The 19,380-nt window shown below is 36.8% G+C and overlaps 1 protein-coding gene across 4 annotated transcripts in view; it reads right to left on the bottom strand.

Annotated features, from left to right (window-relative positions):
- The window catches only part of LINGO2 (leucine rich repeat and Ig domain containing 2), a 1,194,892-nt gene that overhangs the window by 644,206 nt on the left and 531,306 nt on the right, over positions 1–19,380 (bottom strand). The window lies entirely within an intron of this gene.

Genomic DNA, 19,380 nt, shown 5'->3' with positions numbered 1-19,380 from the left:
ATTTCTTGTGCCAATTTCAGAAGACACAGAGCAATTTCCTGTCATCTCTGAGCCTGGTCAATAGGTGAAAAGGACACCATGAGTTTCAAGGTTGGGCCTTGTCGAGTGGAATAGCCACAGTGGAGTGGTTAAAGTTGGGAGTTAACTTATTGGAAAAACTCCCACTAAGTAGCCAGTTATATTGCAAGTGTGACAGAGTGATTTGATAGACAGGCAAATATGAAGAAACCAAAAGGAAAGGAAGGAAGGAGGGAAGGAAGGAAGGAAGGAAGGAAGGAAGGAAGGAAGGAAGGAAGGAAAGAAAGAAAGAAAGAAAGAAAGAAAGAAAGAAAGAAAGAAAGAAAGAAAGAAAGAAAGAAAGAAAGAAAGAAAAGAAAGGAGAAAGAAAGAGAAGAAAGGAAAGAAAGGAAAGGAAGAAAGAAAGAAAAGGGAAGTGCAAAATGGAGACCCTCATAATTGCCTTGTGACACTAGGATTGCACCTCTCAAAACATGCAGAAATCACTCTAAACTGATATGAGTGGAATCCTCTCAAAAACTCTGCAACCCATTTTCCCTTTCCTAATCTGAGAGGAGGGAACGGGTTGCTTGTTAACCTGTCATTCAGAGAACTTAGCTACAGTGCTCCTGGGGTAGTGCCAAGAGTTAATCCTTCGAATTCACAAATGCAGTGCTGGTTGCATGGCACTGGGGCTTGGCTTATTATCTCTTTTCATCCTCTAGTAATGCCAATATTTTGTAGAAGGCAAAAAAATAGCTTTGGGGGTGGGGGGTTAACTAGTCCATTTTAAAGTCTCTATCAATATGGGATATACAAGAGGCCCGGCCCAGCGCACAAAATTCGTGCGCAGGTGTGGTCCCTAGGCCTGGCCTACAATCAGGGCCATCTTCCCTGTCTGCCTGCAGCCGGCCTCACCCCCACCGCCACCCAACCCCAATTCCCCATTTGCCATTGAATGATCGGAGCCTGATGGCCAAGGGAAGGGACTGAGAGGTTGGCCGTTCCCACCCACTTGTATGCCCCACCCCTGCTGTGGGTCGCCCTCTGTATGTAGGGCAACCAGCAGGGAGGGGGCCATGGTCTGGAGCCACCTGTAGCCCCCACCACCCACCCCTGGTTCCCCATTCGCCACTGGGCAATCAGAGCCTTCAGGCTGGGAAAGGGATGGAGAGGTGTTCAGTGTGCCTCATAGTGACTGGTCCAGTGGTCATTCTGGTTGTTCCGCCATTAGGGTCAATTTGCATATTATCCTTTTAGGATTAGAGAATCTTGGGTTAGTACAAAAGAGAGCCACTCTGACTTGTTCTTTAAATTTTACTATCATGTCTTGATGAGTCACCTGTGGATATAACCTGCTCACACAGGGGATATTGTAATAGTCCTTTAAGAACAGGATGAGGCAGGGAGTTTAATAGGCTTAGAGACTGGCTCCACCAGGCCACATCCTATATAATAAAGAGCTAATATGCTAATTAGACAGAACAGCAAAATGACCTTCTGGACGAAGCGGGGGCTGCAAGGACCTTCGAGGCAGCCAGGGCTGTGAGGGCCGAGCCCCTTGCACGCTGGTTGCCCTACACATTTCTTGCAAGGGGCTCTAGTGATTAATAAAGAACAAGACAAGGTTAGCTTACACTTATGTCTATCTCCTTCTGAGTCCCGGTGTGATCACTCTAGGAACCTCTACTGATTCTACCCCCTCCACCATGCTTACCAGCAATGAAACAAAGAAAAGGGGAATTCAGTTAAATGTGTTCTGTGGAAAACAGCCACTGCACTCACCTTGATCAGTAATTCAGGTCCCACTCAACAATCTCTGATGCAAGTTGTACTTGTAGAGAGATTGAGGCCAGTGAGAATTTCCATAGCCTTATTAATATGTGGTAGTAAAACTTATTTTCAATGAATTAAAAGGCCTTTATATCATTTTAGTTTTCTACTCTAAAATTTATAGTGGGCCCCTTTCCCATTGTTTCCAATGCATATTCATATATTACATGCTGCTGATGAGCTTCCAATCTATATTTCTAAATTCATCCATTTCCAAATAGACAAATACACTCAATTTGCCAATCTCTGCCCCCTCCAACAATTCACCATCCCCATACCAAATCCAGCATTTTCTGGTCTATGTTCTTTACTTTTATTTATTTTATATATTTCTAAAATCCAATCTCTGAGACTATTTGATCTATGCACAGTTACCTAGCCTCAGCTAAATTTTATATTTTAATTAAACTTTCGTCATACTTTATTATCATAAATATCATATCTTCTCTTACATGATAATTTCTGTATATGTTCTTTTTCTCTACTAATATATAAGCAGAGTGACACATTTTTTCTTCGTATATCACACCTTTCTCCTCCTACCTATCCTCCTCCCAAAATAGGTAATAATATTTAGGATGCAGCTGTTTAACAATAATTTACTAACTTGTGTTAAGTCAGTGTTTTTAATATGTTATTTTTGTGACTCTTTTTATTTATTTGTAAAACACCAACTACTGAATTGGCATTCTCAAAAAGTTTAAATATCTTACTGAAACAAAAGTGTGATACTGCTTAAGCTCATATGATCTATGTTTTTGTTTGTTCGCTTCTTTTTAACAGCGTCCACAAGTCTAGTCTAAAATGGGCAAAGGATCTAATTAGACACTTCTCGAAAGCTGACAGGTGGAAGGCCAAGAGGCCTGTGAAAAAATGCTCAAAGTCACTAATCCTTCTAGAGATTCAAATCAAAACGACAATGAGGTTTCACCTCACACCTGTCAGAATGGCTATCATCAACAAATCAACAAAGGACAAGTGCTGGAGAGGATGTGGAAAAAAAGGAACCCTCATGCACTGCTGGTGAGAATGCAGGCTGGTGCAGCCACTGTGGAAAACAGTATGGAGTTTCCTCAAAAAATTAAAAATGAATCTCTCATTTGACCCAGTGATCCCACGTCTAGGAATATGGTATATCCAAAGAAATCAGAAACACCAATAAGAAAGAATATATGCACCCCTAAATTCATAGCAGCATAATTTACAATAGCTAAGATTTGGAAACAGCCTTAGTGCCCATCAGCTGATGAGTGGATTAAAAAACTGTGGTACATCTACACAATGGAATACTATGCTGCGGTAAAAAAGAAGGAACTCTTACCATTTGCAACAGTATGGATGGAACTGGAGAGCATTATGCTAAGCTCTACAATAAGCCAGCAGAGAGGGATAAGTATCACAAGATCTCACTCATTTGTGGAATATAATGAACAACATAAACTGATGAAGAAAAATAGATCCAGAAACATAGAGGCATCGAACAGACCATCAGATCTCAGAGGGAAGGCAGGAGGAGGAGGGGGTAAGATATAAACCAAAAAACTTTTATACATATAAGCATAACCAATGAACACAGACAATAGAGGGGGAGTGAAGGCCTGAGCTGGGGGCCGGGGTGGATGGGAGAGACAGTGGGGGGAAAAGGGGATATCTGTAATACTTTCAACAATAAAGAATAAATTATTTAAAGAAAGCCCACAGTGCTCTGTAACTCTAAAGAAGGAACTGCTGTACAGATAGAGGAAGGTTAGCTTCATGCCATTTACATTACATGAACTTTCATTCTCAAATGTGGGGGGAGAATTCCTCCAAAACTATACCATGTTGCTTCTTACAGACCTAACAGGATTATTTATTGAAAACAGTGTGTCTGGTCCTTTAGTCAGTGAATTGGGCATGTCCTTTTTATGTAGTAATTCTGTGTGAAAATGAAAGCAGCCATTCCTCAGGCAGATTAAAGCATCCATTTCTGAGAGAAAGAAGAAATAAAGGGGGGAAGGAGTAGTTGATCAAACTTTACTTACAAAGTCTATGTGAGACAACAATCATTGTATGTTAGGGGCAAAAGCTTCTCAGTGAGAACACTAAATCTTAACAATGAAGCATCAGGGTCAGGATATATATTAAATTTAGGGGAAACTGTATTAATTAATTGTACATGTAATAAGAGTATAATGAAACTCAAGATAAAACTTAGAAGGATTATTATATTATCTATGATTTATAATCAACCTACAACATTATTTAGATACTTTTAAGGAGTTTACTTCTTTAATGCAAACATATTTATAACCCACTCTACTAGACATGTATTAGCCAGGGTATCGTTACAAACAAATGCCAAATCTCAGTGACCTACCAAAAGAAAAGTTTATTTCTTACTAATTCTACATCTCCCATGTGGAGATACCATGTGGGACTGCTTCACACATTACCCAGGTTTCCAAGTACATGGAAGCTCTATAATATTGTGACTAAACAACCCAGAGCAAGAGGCCTCCTCAGTAATCTTGACAAGGAAATAAATTCTGGAGGCTCTCACAATCAAATTCTTAGGCTTGGATAGGGCTCACTCAACCAATTCTCCGTAGATCCTATTGATTATAATGGCCACATGGCCCAACCCAAAGGGGATGAAGAAGTATATTTCTCTAGTGTGCCTGGAACAGAAAGGGGAACTGAATAAGTGAGAACACTAGACATCTCTATCACAAGGTACAAAAAATAAAAAAAATCAACCCCAAAACATCCAGCACCATTCTGCTTCTATGCTCTGTTGTTGTGTGTGTTTTGTTTACAGTATATCTTTCTTTCAAGTAAGTTCTTGCTACTAGGAGATGTGCAAAGAGTAGAAAAATCAACACAAGAATATCAACACAGCACAAATAAGAGGGTAAAATACAAGAGCATCTTTCTCTCCATACATCCACAATGTATATTAGAGCTCAAATTTTCCCAATATGGACCACCTGGCATTGTTTTTGGCTAAAATGTGTTCTGAAAGGTTGATTCCCGCCCACCCCCCGCCCCCAGTGATTCATCAAAGCACATGACATACCCATTTTTTTAAGAACTTTGAATATCACTCTTTGCAAAGTATTGCAGGGAAGACACTAAATATGGAGGTGCCTTGAGTATTAGTTTAAAACAATATAGTATAAAACAATATTGTAATAAAAATAGTGGTGATCAGTCCATGGAGATCGAAAGGGCTATGTCAATAATCACAGCCCACTACTCTATAATTTTCTCGTGCCAACACAGAGGAGTGTACATAACTTTAGTGCTTTGCTAACTGAATTTGTAGATAATGATTCCTCTTTCTAGCTTTATCTACTTGCTAATGGGAAAGGTTGTCCAGAGCATGTTCAAAATTTGCACTTACAAAGATGATTATTTGAAAAATGAGCAAAGACATTATGTCAAATATATTTGCTTAAGACTAGAGAAAAATTTGAACTAACCGGTTTATCCAGGCAAAAATGCACGGGTCATCCAAATCATTTCCCCAAAGCCCCTTTCAGTTCCAAGAAAGCAAGCAAAAGCAATTCATGTTTAATTAATATATGCTATATCTAACGTGTTTACTTTAGAATTCAGCTTTGAAATGGATAGTGTAGCGTTATATTGTTGTCCTTGGTGAATAATTCAGCATAGGGTATTTATTTTCATTTTACCAGATATTTACAGTGAACCGGAGTGATTGGGCATCAGGAGACCTAAATCTGCCTCAAACTTATTCCTCAGTAGAAAATAAGCTGAGTTTTTTCAAGCTTCAGTTTCTTCAGCTTTGGAAGGAAGGAAATATTTTTTTATGTTCTCTTCTAACTCCAGCTTTCCTTGCCTTGGAGATTTTACACTCATATAGAGGTTTACAAATAGCTCATAGCTTTTTCAGGAGGCAATTCTCTTCATCACAGTAGTGCACCATAATTAAGAGAAGAACCACTGGAGATAGACTACCTGGATTTGACTCATAGCTTTACCATTATTTCCTCTCTAGTCAATAAAACAGGGATAATAATGTCATCCAACTCATAAGATATTAGGAAGATTAATAATTAGAAGGCAGTACATCCCATTTTTACCAAGTAAGTAGTAACCACAATGCTCAGTGCCAAGAGCCAAAGCTTTGAGAGGCAGGAAAATATTTTAATATTAGATATACAAATAGGTTATTGAAATAGGAAGCATTTTTTTGGTTTCTAGAAATTGGTAGAACAGATATCTTCACTGATCTTCATGCTGAAGATAACCTGAATGCTAGATAAAATATTAAAACATTTTTGCATATATCTGTCCAATTTTCCCAACACCATTTATTGAAGAGACTGTCTTGACTCCATTGTAATATTTTGCCTCCTTTGTCCAAATAAAAGAATGAAACATTTTAAAAATGTGTTAATGATCTGGCAAGAAATTAAAAAAAAATATTTATTGTAAAGCAAGTGGGATAAAGTTCAATGAACATTAGGGCAACAATATTTACATATTCTCAAAATATCTTATTAATTACAGAGGAAAAAAAGGCATCTTATTAATCACAAAGATAATGAGAGTAATTATGTGTTAGAGAAACCAGTAGTCACCTACTTAACCATTTAAAAAGATTAACACCACCAATAATGAAAGAGGTCTTTGTTAGCTATGCCTTTGGTGTCATATCCAAGAAAGCGTTGCTGAATCCATTTTTGGTGAAGCTTTAATATCTTCTTCTGAGACTTTTATAATTTTAGCTCTTACATTTAGATCTTTGGTTCATTTGAATTATTTTTTGCACAGGTTGCAAGATAAAAGTTCTACTACATACATTCTTTTGCATGAGGGTATTCAATTTTCTAAAGACCATCAGTTGCAAAGACTGCCTTTTCATTATTAAATGGTCTTGACTCTCTTGTCAAAAAGCATTTGACCAACTATGTAAGTTTGTTTTGTTTTTTTGGGCTCGTGGTCTATATGTCAGTCTTTATACCAATACCACATTGTGATTGCTGTATCTTTATAATAAGTTTTGAAATGGAGATTTTAAAATTTGTTCTTTTTCAAGACTATTTTGACTATGTAGGATCCTTGAGATTTTACATATATTTTAGAATATATTTTTCTATTTCTGAAAAAAAATTAAGATTTGATAGGGATTACACAGAAATTATAGATTTATTTGGGGAGTACTGACAGCTAAATGATATTATCTTCCAACCCATGAACACAGAATGTCTTCTCATTTATTAATTTCTTTCAGAAACTAATAAATTTTGTAGCTTTCATTGTACAACCCTTTGCCTCCTTAAGTTTATTTCTAAGCATTTTATTGTTTGATGATATTCTAAATTAAATTTTTCTTAACTTCCTTTTCTGATTGTTCATTTTCAGTGTATACAAATGCAACTTATTTTTGTGTGTTTGACCGCTTTCTGCAACTCTGCTAAAATTTATTAGCACAACAGTGTTTTCTTGTGGTAACATTAAGATTTTTTTACATATAATATATCATGTCATTCCTTTCCAATTGGAATGATTTTTATTTTTCCTTGCCTAATTACTCTGGCTAGGACTTCCAGTACCATGCTAAATAGAAGTGGCAAGAGTGATTATCATTGTCTTGTTCTTGATCTTAGAAGAAAAGCTTTCAGTCTTTCACCATTGAGCATGATGCTAGCTGTGGGGTTTTCATATATGACCTTTATTATGTTGAGGTAGTTTCCTTCTATTTCTAGTTTGTTGGATGTTTTTATCATGAAAGAATTGAATTTTGTCAAATGATTTCTCTGCATCAACTGAGATGCTTATATGCTTCTTTTTTTCTTCACTTTGTTAATGTGGTCTTTTTCATTGATTGATTTTTATATCTTGAAATATCCTTGGATGACAGGAATAAATCCCACTCAGTCATGATTTTTAATTTTTTAATCCCGTTATTATGCTGTTGAACACTGCTGGTATCTGTAGTTGTTTTTGTTTTTGTTTTTTCTTTTTGTTTGCTTGTTTTTTTCTGTAGTATCTTTGTCTGACTTTGATATTAGGGCAATGCTGGATTTATACAATAAACCTGAAATGGTTCCCTAATCTTTAAATTTATTGGAGAGTTGGAGAATTGGTATTAATTCTTTCTTAAATATTTGGTAGAATTCACCAGTGAAGCCATCTAATCCTGGACTTTACTGGGTTGATAGGTTTTTGATTACTGACTCAATCTTTTTAGATTTATTCAGGGTTTTTTTTTCTACTTTTTCTATGACTCATTTTGGTAGATTGTATGTTTCTAATATGTCTATATTATCATGGTTACCCAATTTGTTGTCATATAATTGTTCAGGCAAAATTGGTAATAATGTATCCTCTTTCATTTCTGATTTAGGCATCTTTGCCTCTTTGATGTTATTTTTAGTCTGGCTAAAAGTTTGTCAATTGTATTAATATTTTCAAAAATCTAACTCTTGTTTTGGTTGATTTTTTCTTCTATTTTGCTTATATCTGCTCTAATCTTTATTATTTCCTTCATTCTGCTAGCTTTGAACTTAGTTTGTTCTTTCTCTAGTTCTTTAAGGTATAAAGTGAGTTCATTAATTTGTAATATTTCTTCTGAATGCCAATATTTATAGCTATAAAGTTCCCTTTTAGCACTGCTTTCACTGTATTACATAAGTTTGGATCTGTTGGGTGTTTTTTTTTTAAATATATTTTATTGATTTTTTACAGAGAGGAAGGGAGAGAGATAGAGAGTTAGAAACATCCATCAGCCGCCTCCTGCACATCTCCTACTGGGGGTGCGCCCGCAACCCAGGCACATGCCCTTGACCGGTATCGAACCTGGGACCTTTCAGTCCTCAGGCCGACGCTCTATCCACTGAGCCAAACCGGTTTTGGCAAGGATCTGTTGGGTTTTGATTTTTATTTGTCTCAAGATATTTTTCTAATATTGCTTGTGATTTCTTCTTTGACCCATTAGTTGTTTAAGAGTGTTTTGTTAATTCCCTTGTATTTGTGGGTTTTCCATTTTCCCTTCAGTTATTGATATCTAGTTTCATTCTTCATGGCTGAAAAAGACAATTCTCATGATTTTAATATTTTAAACTTCATTCAGGTTTGTTTTGTGGCCTAACATATTGTCTATCCCAGATGATGTTCCATGTGAAAAATGTGTATTCTGCTGCTGTTGCATGGAGTGTTCTACACATTCTGTTAGATTGAATTGGACCATAGGATTGTCAATGTCCTGCATTTCCTTATTGATCTTGTGTCTAGTTTTCTACCCATTATTGAAAGTGAGATGTTGATGTTTCCTACTATCATTGTAGAGCTCTCTATTTTTCCCTTCAATTCTGTTATTTTTTTAATATATTTTATTGATTTTTTACAGAGAGGAAGGGAGAGGAATAGAGAGCCAGAAACATCAATGAGAGAGAAACATTGATCAGCTGCCTCCTGCACGCCCCCCACTGGGGATGTGCCCGCAACCAAGGTACATGCCCTTGACTGGAATCGAACCCAGGACCCTTGAGTCCGCAGGCCGACGCTCTATCCACTGAGCCAAACCGGTTCTGGCATCAATTCCGGTAATTTCTGCTGCCTATACTGAGAGCTCCAATGTCTCTTGTGTTTATAATTATTACAACTTCTTGGTGAATTTATACTCTTATAATTATATAATGACCTTCTTTGTCTCTTTTAACATTCTTACATAAAATTCAGTTTGTCTAATGTATTTATTTTGTCTCCTCTCTTTTGGTTACTATTGGAATGAATTATCTTTAACTTTCAACCTATACATGACTTTAGCTCTAAAGTGAGTCTCTTATAGACAGTAGATAGTTGAATCCCATTTTTTGTTTCATTTTTTAACCCAATTTGCCAATGTGTTGTGTTTTTTACATGTGTTTGTTGTTTTAAGCCACTATCTTTTAGAGTAATCACAGTAAGAGATAAATAAAAGAATGTGTATAAATTAATTAATAGTATTATATCAATGTAAATTTCTTGATTTTTATAATTATACTGTGGCTATGAATAAGATGTATTTGTTTTTAGGAAAAATATACAGAAGCATTTCATAATTAAGAGGCATCATGTCTCAATTTATTATTTTTTAAATATATTTTATTGATTTTTTACAGAGAGGAAGAGAGAGGGATAGAGAGTTAGAAACATCGACGAGAGAGAAACATTGATCAGCTTCCTCCTTCACATTTCCCACTGAGGATGTGCTTGCAACCAAGGCCCATGCCCTTGACCAGAATCAAACCTGGGACCCTTCAGTCCACAGGCCGGTGCTCTATCCACTGAGCCAAACCAGCCAGGTTAATTTATTCTTAAACTAGAGTCCTGGTTCATGAAAATCATGCACTGGGGTGGTCCCTCAGCCCAGCCTGCACCCTCTTCCAGTCCGGGACCCCTCGAGGGATGTCCGCCTGCCAGCTTAAGCCTGCTCCCCTTGGGGATCAGGCCTAAGCTGGTAGTCAGACATCCCTCTCGTAGTCTAGGGCTCTCGCAATTCGGGACTCCTTGCTCCTTAGCACTCGCCTGCAGCGAAAGCAGGGTAGGCTCCCACCACTGCTGCTGCGCTCACCAGCCCTGACCCCGGCTTCTGGATTAGCGGCGCTCCCCTTGTGGGAGTGCACTGACCACCAGGGGGTAGCTCTTGTGTTGAGCATCTACCCCTTGGTGGTCAGTGCATATCATAGCGACTGGTTGTTCTGCTGTTCAGTCTATTTGCACATTAGGGTTTTATTATATAGGATGTTTTAGACACAGAGACTGACAATGCAAATGTGGTAAAATGTTAACAGCTAAGAAATCTGGATAAAGGCACATGAAAACCCTTGTTACTATGTTTGTCACTATGGCATATGCCTGAAATTATGTCACAACTTTAATTAATGAAAACAAAATTCAGAGACCCCAAATTAAGGACAAATTAGAAGGCAAAATTTAAATAGAGCATTAAAACTAAATTTTACTTTATGGATTTTCAGAAGGAAAATAGAAAAGGGTATTGAGGTAAATACTAACTGAGAATTTTTCATAATTAATGAAAAATACCAACTTAAAGATTAAGATAAAAATAAATTAAATAAGTACAAAAAATTAATACCTGAACATGTTATAGTAAAACTGCAAGTTACCAAAGACAAAGAAAAATACTGAATATAGTGGATAGTAAGGACTGATCATCGTTACAGAAAGCTGGACATCTGACATTTATATGGCAACCATGTACACCAACAGCCGCATAGTAATAGATGAAATGAGTTAAAACAAAATAACCATAAACTTAGAATCATATTTAACAAACTGTCTTTTAATAATAAGAAAGAAATAAGACAATTATATACAAGCAAAACTGAGCCTTTGCTAGCAATTGATAATTATAAATGATATTTGAAATGTAGTTCTTTGGTAGGAGAATTTGATCTCAGATTCAAGAAGAAAGGTAAGCAATACTCAAACATATTTATATAAAAATAAAATTGTCATTAAAATAAAAAATTGCAACAGAACTAAAATACATGAAAATTGCATATAAAATTAAAAGATGCTGATCATAGTTAAGCTATTCAATGCTCTTATATTGTTTAGAAGTGAAGTGAAGACTGAACTTCACAATTTAGTGAGTTTCTGTATCAATGATACATTTCCAATATATTCATCAAAAACTAGAAAAGATAAAATAAGTATTAAGCTAATGGAGGGAAAGATAAATAAGAATAACCAATCAATTCAAAATAATTAAGGACAAAAACACAAGAATGAGTAGACAAATACATTCAAAATAATATTAAAGATATAAAAATATATTAGCATTCTAATTAATATAAATACTTCAGGTAATATACAAAATTCAAAACAGTGGCTAGCTCTGGGAAGTAGGTACTTATGATTCCATTTGTGTAAAATTAGAAAAATACATATGTTATGTATCCCACAACAACTATGTATTGGTAAAAATATGAGTCAAAACCACAATGCAAAGCAAAAAAAAAGATAAAACTCAGAAGTGAGGCTATCTTCTGACAAGAAAATAGATTGAATTGGGGAAGAATATATGGGCTACTTCAGAATATGTTAATGTTTTTCTCTACACAGGATGTTGTACATAATATTATACACACTGCAGTTTTATTTACACTTTGTGAATATTTTAACATTTTTCATACCTCAAACTATTCAAAAAAACCTCTTTTAAAAAGAGGTAACTCAGAAATAAAAGATTCTGGATGGATGTAGAATGTGTTGCATTGCTGTTCTGGTGCTAGGTTGTGCTGTCACATTAAGGAGAGCTGTTGTTGATGGGGAAACCAGTGTGATTAGATAACAGTGCAAAAGCTTATTCTAGGTCAGGCCTAGATGGCCATTAAGTGCTACCAGAAAGCTAAGTGTGTAGATGGCAAAATTGCCTCAATTCTTCTCTCCTTGCTGGATTCCCTCCCTTTGTAGTGTTATGTACTTTGCAGCTGCTCTCATCAAGAGGATGAGAATCCATTTGTCCAGGTCTCATACGGGGGCTGGCCTGTGACTTGCTTTGGCCAATAGAATGCAGCTTAAGCAATGTTGGGCCAGTTCAAAGCACTTGCCTCAAGAGTCTTGAATGCTTTGTCTTGAAACCCTGACATCCATTATGTCAATCTGTCCAAATGATGAGAGACAGAAGCCCCAGTCCCTCCTAATGCCTTAGCTCAAAACTGCAAAATGTGAGTGAGTGAGACCATTTTAGACTAGCCAGCCTAGCCTACCCACTGCAGACCCACCCACTGCTGATTTAAGCATGAGTAAGTTCAGCTGAAATCGGAGGAGCTAGGCTCATCAAAACCATCCCGTGAGCCACACACCTGTGAGAAACAATCAAATAACTGTGTTAACCTCATGAGTTTTGGGATAGTTTGTTACTCAACAACAAAAAAATGGGTAATCTTAAAGCAAATATTAATCATAATTAAACTGATTCTATAATTCTACAAGCACTATTATATTTCCTTCTTATTTTTTTTCTGAAAGCATTCATAAGTTATGTTTACCTAGTTCTAATTTTATAAACCCATGAAATACTTAGAAGCCTTGAATATTTCTATTGCATTAAAAAAAATCCCCATTTTGGAATATTTGAGACAAGAAAGTGTTCAAAAACAATAAAATCTGAGAAACAGATTTTAAGTTACCTTTAAAATCTTTTAAGGAGCCCTAACTGGTTTGGCTCAGTGGATAGAGCGTTGGCCTGTGGACTCAAGGGTCCCAGGTTCGATTCTGGTCAAGGGCATGTACCTTGGTTGTGGGCACATCCCCAGTGGGGAGTGTGCAGGAGGCAGCTGATCGATGTTTCTCTCCCATCAATGTTTCTAACTCTCTATCCCTCTCCCTTCCTCTCTGTAAAAAATCAATTAAATATATTTTAAATATAATAAAATTTCTTAAGGATAAAATAGAAAAACTGGAGGGAAAAAGCACGGGTATGAAACTGAGCTAGGCTGATGTCCCTTGTCTTCATTTATGGCACCGTGGAAACCCTGCCGCACTGTGGAGCCACGCTGTTAGTGAGAACTAGGAACAGGGGTGGCAGAGGTATTTTTAACAAAGTCATCAAGGCACTCATGAGGACAGCAAGTGTTCCATGAACAGGCAGCATAACTTAGTATCTGCTCTAACACCATGCACAGCGGAATGTAAAAGGCATTCTCAGAATACTGATTCTCCCCCAGGGCACTCAACAGAGAACAAAGAAAAGATCACTGGCTCTGACAGCTGATTGGTGAATTAATTAGGTGTTGCACTTCTTTAGTGCTGTTGTAAATTAAATGTGAAACACGTATTCAGAGACATAAAAAGATTTTAAGGATCCTAGGTGTCATGCAACAGTAGGGCCAAATGTAATCTGAACCCAGAGGGAGGCCCAATGCAAACAGGTTCTCTAGAGACACTCTGAGATGAATCTTACTCATCTCCTTTTCTGAGAGGAAAATCGGGACTGGGTGGCAAAATTATTAGGGCTCCAAGCAAAAGGAATCAATGCCTTTTTATTGTTCTCTAAAGTTTTCTTGATACAGACTTGAAATTTTTAAAACTTTTACCCATCCCTGAAGTCATTCCTTTTTACTTAACCCCTTAAGTGACAGGAGATTTTGAAGATAGCATAGAGAGGGCCATTTTCACTCTGCAATCAGCATGTCCCTGTCATTACTGCCCATGGTCTCTCAAGAAATATTCTTTTGTTGTAGCCCTCAGTGGCTAAGTACACCTTGCCATGTAACAGATTTATCAGTTGTGTGATCTTAAGCAAGTTATTTAATCTCTTCAGCCCTAAGCATCTTCATTGGCAGAACAGGGATAGGGATGCTCTCCATTTCACAGGGCTGTTATGGGGACTGATGACGAAGATCTTGGGAAGTGTTTAAAATGATGCCTGGCTCATGGTACATGTTATAAAAGTTGTTGCATGAATATGGATACAAACATTATGTTCTCCTATTGCCCCTGAGATCCATTACCATTTAAACTTTTGATTGCTCAGTGGACAAAGATTTAGATTTCCAACATTCTGAATGAAAATGGGTCTTTCCTCAGAAAATACAGCTTTCACAGAGTTGAAGTACAAAAATACTAATAGAATTTCACACCTGGAGAATAGGAATGTGAAGATTTACTACATAGGGTGTCCCAAAAATGTATACACACTTATACATTATTAATTCCACGGGGTTAAATCAGAAAAGAAAGAAACATCAATTGAGCTACCAGCTGTTAAAGTGTGTTGACATTTTGTGGGACACCCTGTATTTTCCTATTATCTTCTGTAAATGGGGAGAATTAGGAGATAAATATAAGGCAGAAATTATATCTATCAGAAACAAAAGGGAACACCTAATTTATCTTAAGCCTCCTTTCTGGTAACAAACAGATTGTGCTGCAAGCAAGTCCAGGTGCCATTGTGTGAGTAGCTCCCCCCTGACCTGTGAGAGTGGCACACAGCAAATGCAAACCCAACTCTTACTTTAAGCAGAGCACCAGGAAGGGCCATAAAGAGAATGTGAATCAAACACCAAAATAAGTCCTCCCCCTCAAATATTCAAAATACCTATTAAGAATAATTTATCATCTTCTAATATAACTTTGATCACTGAAAGTACATGTGGGTATAGAAAGAACACATAAAACATTTTAAAAAGTTATTCTTAACTTTAGTGCCTTTCCCATCCTCTGTCTGCTATGCACTGAAGATAACTCTTGAGTCATTAATGATCAGTTATATATACTGTTTGCTTGTCACATACGAGTAATAAGTGGACATACTAGGGGCTCAATCCAGGCATGCTTAGGTTGGCCAAGAACTGTGGCTAAAGAAAGAAAAGAAAAATAGATCTGCTTCTTGGGAACTTTTTTGTAAATTGACAACGGCTAACATTTACCAAGAATATGTGTGAATACATTAAGTGATTACCTTGTTTAATCTTCAGAACATCAGTAAACCAGGAGCACTGTAAAGAAAAATGAGGTGGCATCCTGAGTAAATCCACCCTCGATTTAAATAGAGTTGGGATCCACGTTTAGACTGTCCCAGAGCACTTATGCTTCATTCCCTATCTGTCATTAGATTCATTTTACTTGACAGACATTAGACAAATTAGGTTCTGAACTTCCTAGCACCCTAAACACACATGAAAATAATTCTAATGCATAATTCAGTGGAATCATATGTTAAAAATAAAAAAAGCTACCAGGAGAAGCTCTGCTATCTGGAGTGCTGAGACTGGGAGGAAGCATGCCCCATGGTCTCCGCAATGGGGGAACCTTATAAAGAATGCAGAAAGCCACCCCACAAACAACACTACTCCAGTAAATGCAAGCATGCGTTTCTAGCGTCTCAAACACAAGTCAGTGTAAGTCGATTGCACTGATTCGAGCTGTGGTTGAGTGAAAACACTTCTACAGAGTAAATACAAAGATGGTGATCGTCTTGTTTAATCCATTGATAAAATGCAAGCTACAGAGATGAATGAGGAGACTGCGTATCATTCAGGCAGTCCTCCCTCAATATTACATCTTGCCTGTACTTTGCTGATTAATACTGGCTGGCAGAAATTGTGATGCTCATGTTGTATGATGAGTAACAGACCACAGATATTTGGTGTTACTAAGCCAGGACATATCCGTACATTCAAAAGCATGCATAATTTTGGCATCTTCTCAGAAGCTGGGATGCCCAAGCAGAGCACCTACCTAAACAGGCTACAAGTGCGTCCATGCAAAAGAAGTGCAAAAGGGGCTATCTTATAGCCAGCATCTAGATTTTCCTCAGGACAAAAACTCCGCTGTTTTTTTTTTCAATACATAAACGAAAGTCTTATTGAAAGGATAATATCTTATTCTAGTCATAAAGCTTAGCCATTAAAAAACAATAGGTGTAAAATATTTAAGTTTATGCTGTAAAATAAACTTGCAGGTAACTAATAATTGTTGGACTCTCATTCAAGGTCAGTGAAATGGCAAAGCATATAGTTCACAACAGTTGATTTTAAGTAATTTCTTCTTATTGCCACTAGTACATGAGCCTCAATGAGAACATATTGTGAGCAAGAGTTTTTATCATCCTCTTCTCACAGGCCAGTAAACCAAACCCCGGAGACCTCATGTACATTTCCAAAAGTGCCAGGTGAGTGTGAACCCACCACAGGAACGCTGACACTTGACCTGGTATTGTGACCACTAAACCTTCTGCCTCACTACTGGCAACTTACATCAGATAGATAAAATTCATAGGTTTTTGGAGCCAGAAAGACTCTTGGGGACAAATGCAAACTATCATCTCTTCGGACACTGATTGACGGCTTCTCCTGGTGAGAAGCAGTTGGGCAGCCAACCACACCAAGGGGCATCTTTAGAGGCAGGATTCACAATCCTGTATGCAGCAGCCCATTCTATTCAGGAAGAAATTCTAATTTTTACATTTTGCTTGGTTTTTGTTTAGTTAAATGAAATCCATAAGATATTATTTTAAAAGTCTTTCCCATATTGGATCAGATTACACCCAAGTGTCCCAGGACCCCTTTGGAGTCACAGCTATAAAAGTCTAACCTCCCTTTTGTCTGACAGTGATGCAAATATTTACAGAGAATTGTTGTCATCTCTAACACTTGCAAGTCTTACCTTCCCAAAACAAGGTAAACTTAATATCTTGAAATCTTCAAATTCCCTCATTACCATGTTTGCGCTGGGCAGTTATCCTTGAGTTTTCAGTGTAATATGTCAACTTGTGGACATGGCTCACAGTTTTAGGAGTGTCCTTCTGTTCAAAGTACTGACCTATCTTACAGCCCCTTCTCTGTTCAATACGCCTGTGTTAATGCCATTCACTTTCTAATCACATGTTGGTCATCACACTGGTGACATTTACCCTTTAAACTTGAATCAGTGATTCTTCTTACAATAAAAATGTCTCAGCTATATTCACAATTTCTCTCACTGTTTACTAATGTAGATTTTCTTGAAAAACATTGTGATGGCTTTAAAATTGAGAAAACAATTTTAGAACTTCACCAAAGACTCTAAGGAAATAAAGATTTGCACTAAGAATAGGTGAATTAAATAACTATAGATCGGTGTCAGCAGGGGTTGTGGGGGCCATTGCTAAAATCTTCCTTTGCCATTTTAGATGAAGACTTGATGGTCCTTATCTAAAATGAAAAAGGGAAAAGAGAAAGAGCCAGTGTTGGGAGAAAATGGGGCTGGAAATGGAAGTGAAAATTAGTGTAATTGTTAGGACGAGAATATAGAGGTTGCAGGATTTGTCTTTTCATTCTGCTTTTGTTGCATGCTTTAAACCTTTTTTTTTAAAAAAATATATTTTATTAATTTTTTACAGAGAGGAAGGGGGAGAGATAGAGAATTAGAACATCGATGAGAGAGAAACATCCATCAGCTGCCTCCTGCACATCTCCTACTGGGAATGTGCCCGCAACCAAGGTACATGCCCTTGACCAGAATCAAACCTGGGACCTTTCAGTCCTCAGGCCGACGCTCTATCCACTGAGCCAAACCGGTTTTGATTTCAGCCATGCTTTAAACTTTTGTTAAAATTAAACTTCTCAGTGCAGACAAATTCTCATATGGCTTTGATGGTTTATAAAAATTCTATCAAAATCAAATGAAATATTAATTTTTAAAAACCTCCAGTTATATAATAATTTAATAGTGTGTATTTCATTTTTTGCAGATAAAATAAAATCACTTCCTATATCCTATCAAGGTACATCTAAACACAGTGTTCTTTGGGTTTACAATCAGAGATACATTGCAGGATTTCACATAAATTCAAGCAGGAAAAAAGGTTAATTTGTCACGATTACTTACACTGGCTAAAGGAACTATAAAAGAAATATTAAATATTCAAAAAAGTAATTATATTTCACAGTGTCTTCAAATCACATAAAATTTATAATATTTTAAGTGATATTAAATGTTCTTTCTGATGGGAAGATCACGGTAAATGATAGTTTTGTGCTATGCAAATGAGCAATTGCTTCTAATTCTCTTCATATTCTGTCCATTTTTCCCTATTATCTCATCCAAGTTAACATAATGGAGACCCTTATAAAATGTGAGCCATACACTTCATTATGCAGTTCATAATTTAAATTTTAACAGTGATGCCTTTATTTAAAAAATATATCTGACCATCCCAACTGGTGCGGTTCAGTGGCTGTGTCTCAACTCATGAACCAGGAAGTCACAGTTCAATTCCCAGTCAGGGCACATGACCAGGCTTTGGGCTCGATTCCAGTAGAGGCATGCAGGAAGCAGCCAATCACTGATTCTCTCTCATCACTGATGTTTCTATCTATCTCTCGCTCTCCCTTCTTCTTTAAAATCAACAAAAAGTATTTTTTTTAAAAAATCTGACCAATTCAATATAGTCCAAGTGTATTTAATTTCTCTCCTATTACCTCCTGAAATATATTTATTTTTTTATTTAAGCCTATATATCTATGTATGGAGAGTGAGAATTCCCTTTGGACCCAAAAAACACCATCTTAGACTGACGTGTGCGTGTCCACCATTTGTACCTGGTAGACCATTCACATATGAGTCATTCCTTCCTTGCTATTGTTGTTTGTCTGAAATATGTGAAACAGTGCTGGAGGGCAGGCATATTCCCTTTACAGGAAACCCAGTTTTCAGAAGAAAATGTTCTTTGTCTCATTTCTTGGTCTTCATGAGAACACAGAGATATAGTCCCATATGGCTCCCCTCGCTTGGATCAATAGGCTTTTCTTAAAAACAGTCACTAGCCAAGCCTTGTCTTTCTGCGCACCCCGTGAATTCTAATTCCTTTCTCAATTATTTAGTGCGATGAAAATAAAGCAGTAATTACAAATGTCTCAATTTACACACAACAAAAAACAAAAAAAAAATTAAAAATAATAAAAAATAAAATATTTGCCGTGATGCTTGGTAAAGAACTATCAGCAATAAAATAGAGAAGATAGAAAAACTAGTAAGACTTACAAAAAACAAAAAATAATCCACATCACACATACAGAAGCTCTGAGAGGGTATGAGGTAGTT

This window comes from Myotis nattereri (assembly GCF_964212035.1).
Source record: "Myotis nattereri genome assembly, chromosome: 12".
Classification (NCBI taxonomy): domain Eukaryota; kingdom Metazoa; phylum Chordata; class Mammalia; order Chiroptera; family Vespertilionidae; genus Myotis; species Myotis nattereri.
This window is presented reverse-complemented; position numbering and strand designations above follow the sequence as displayed.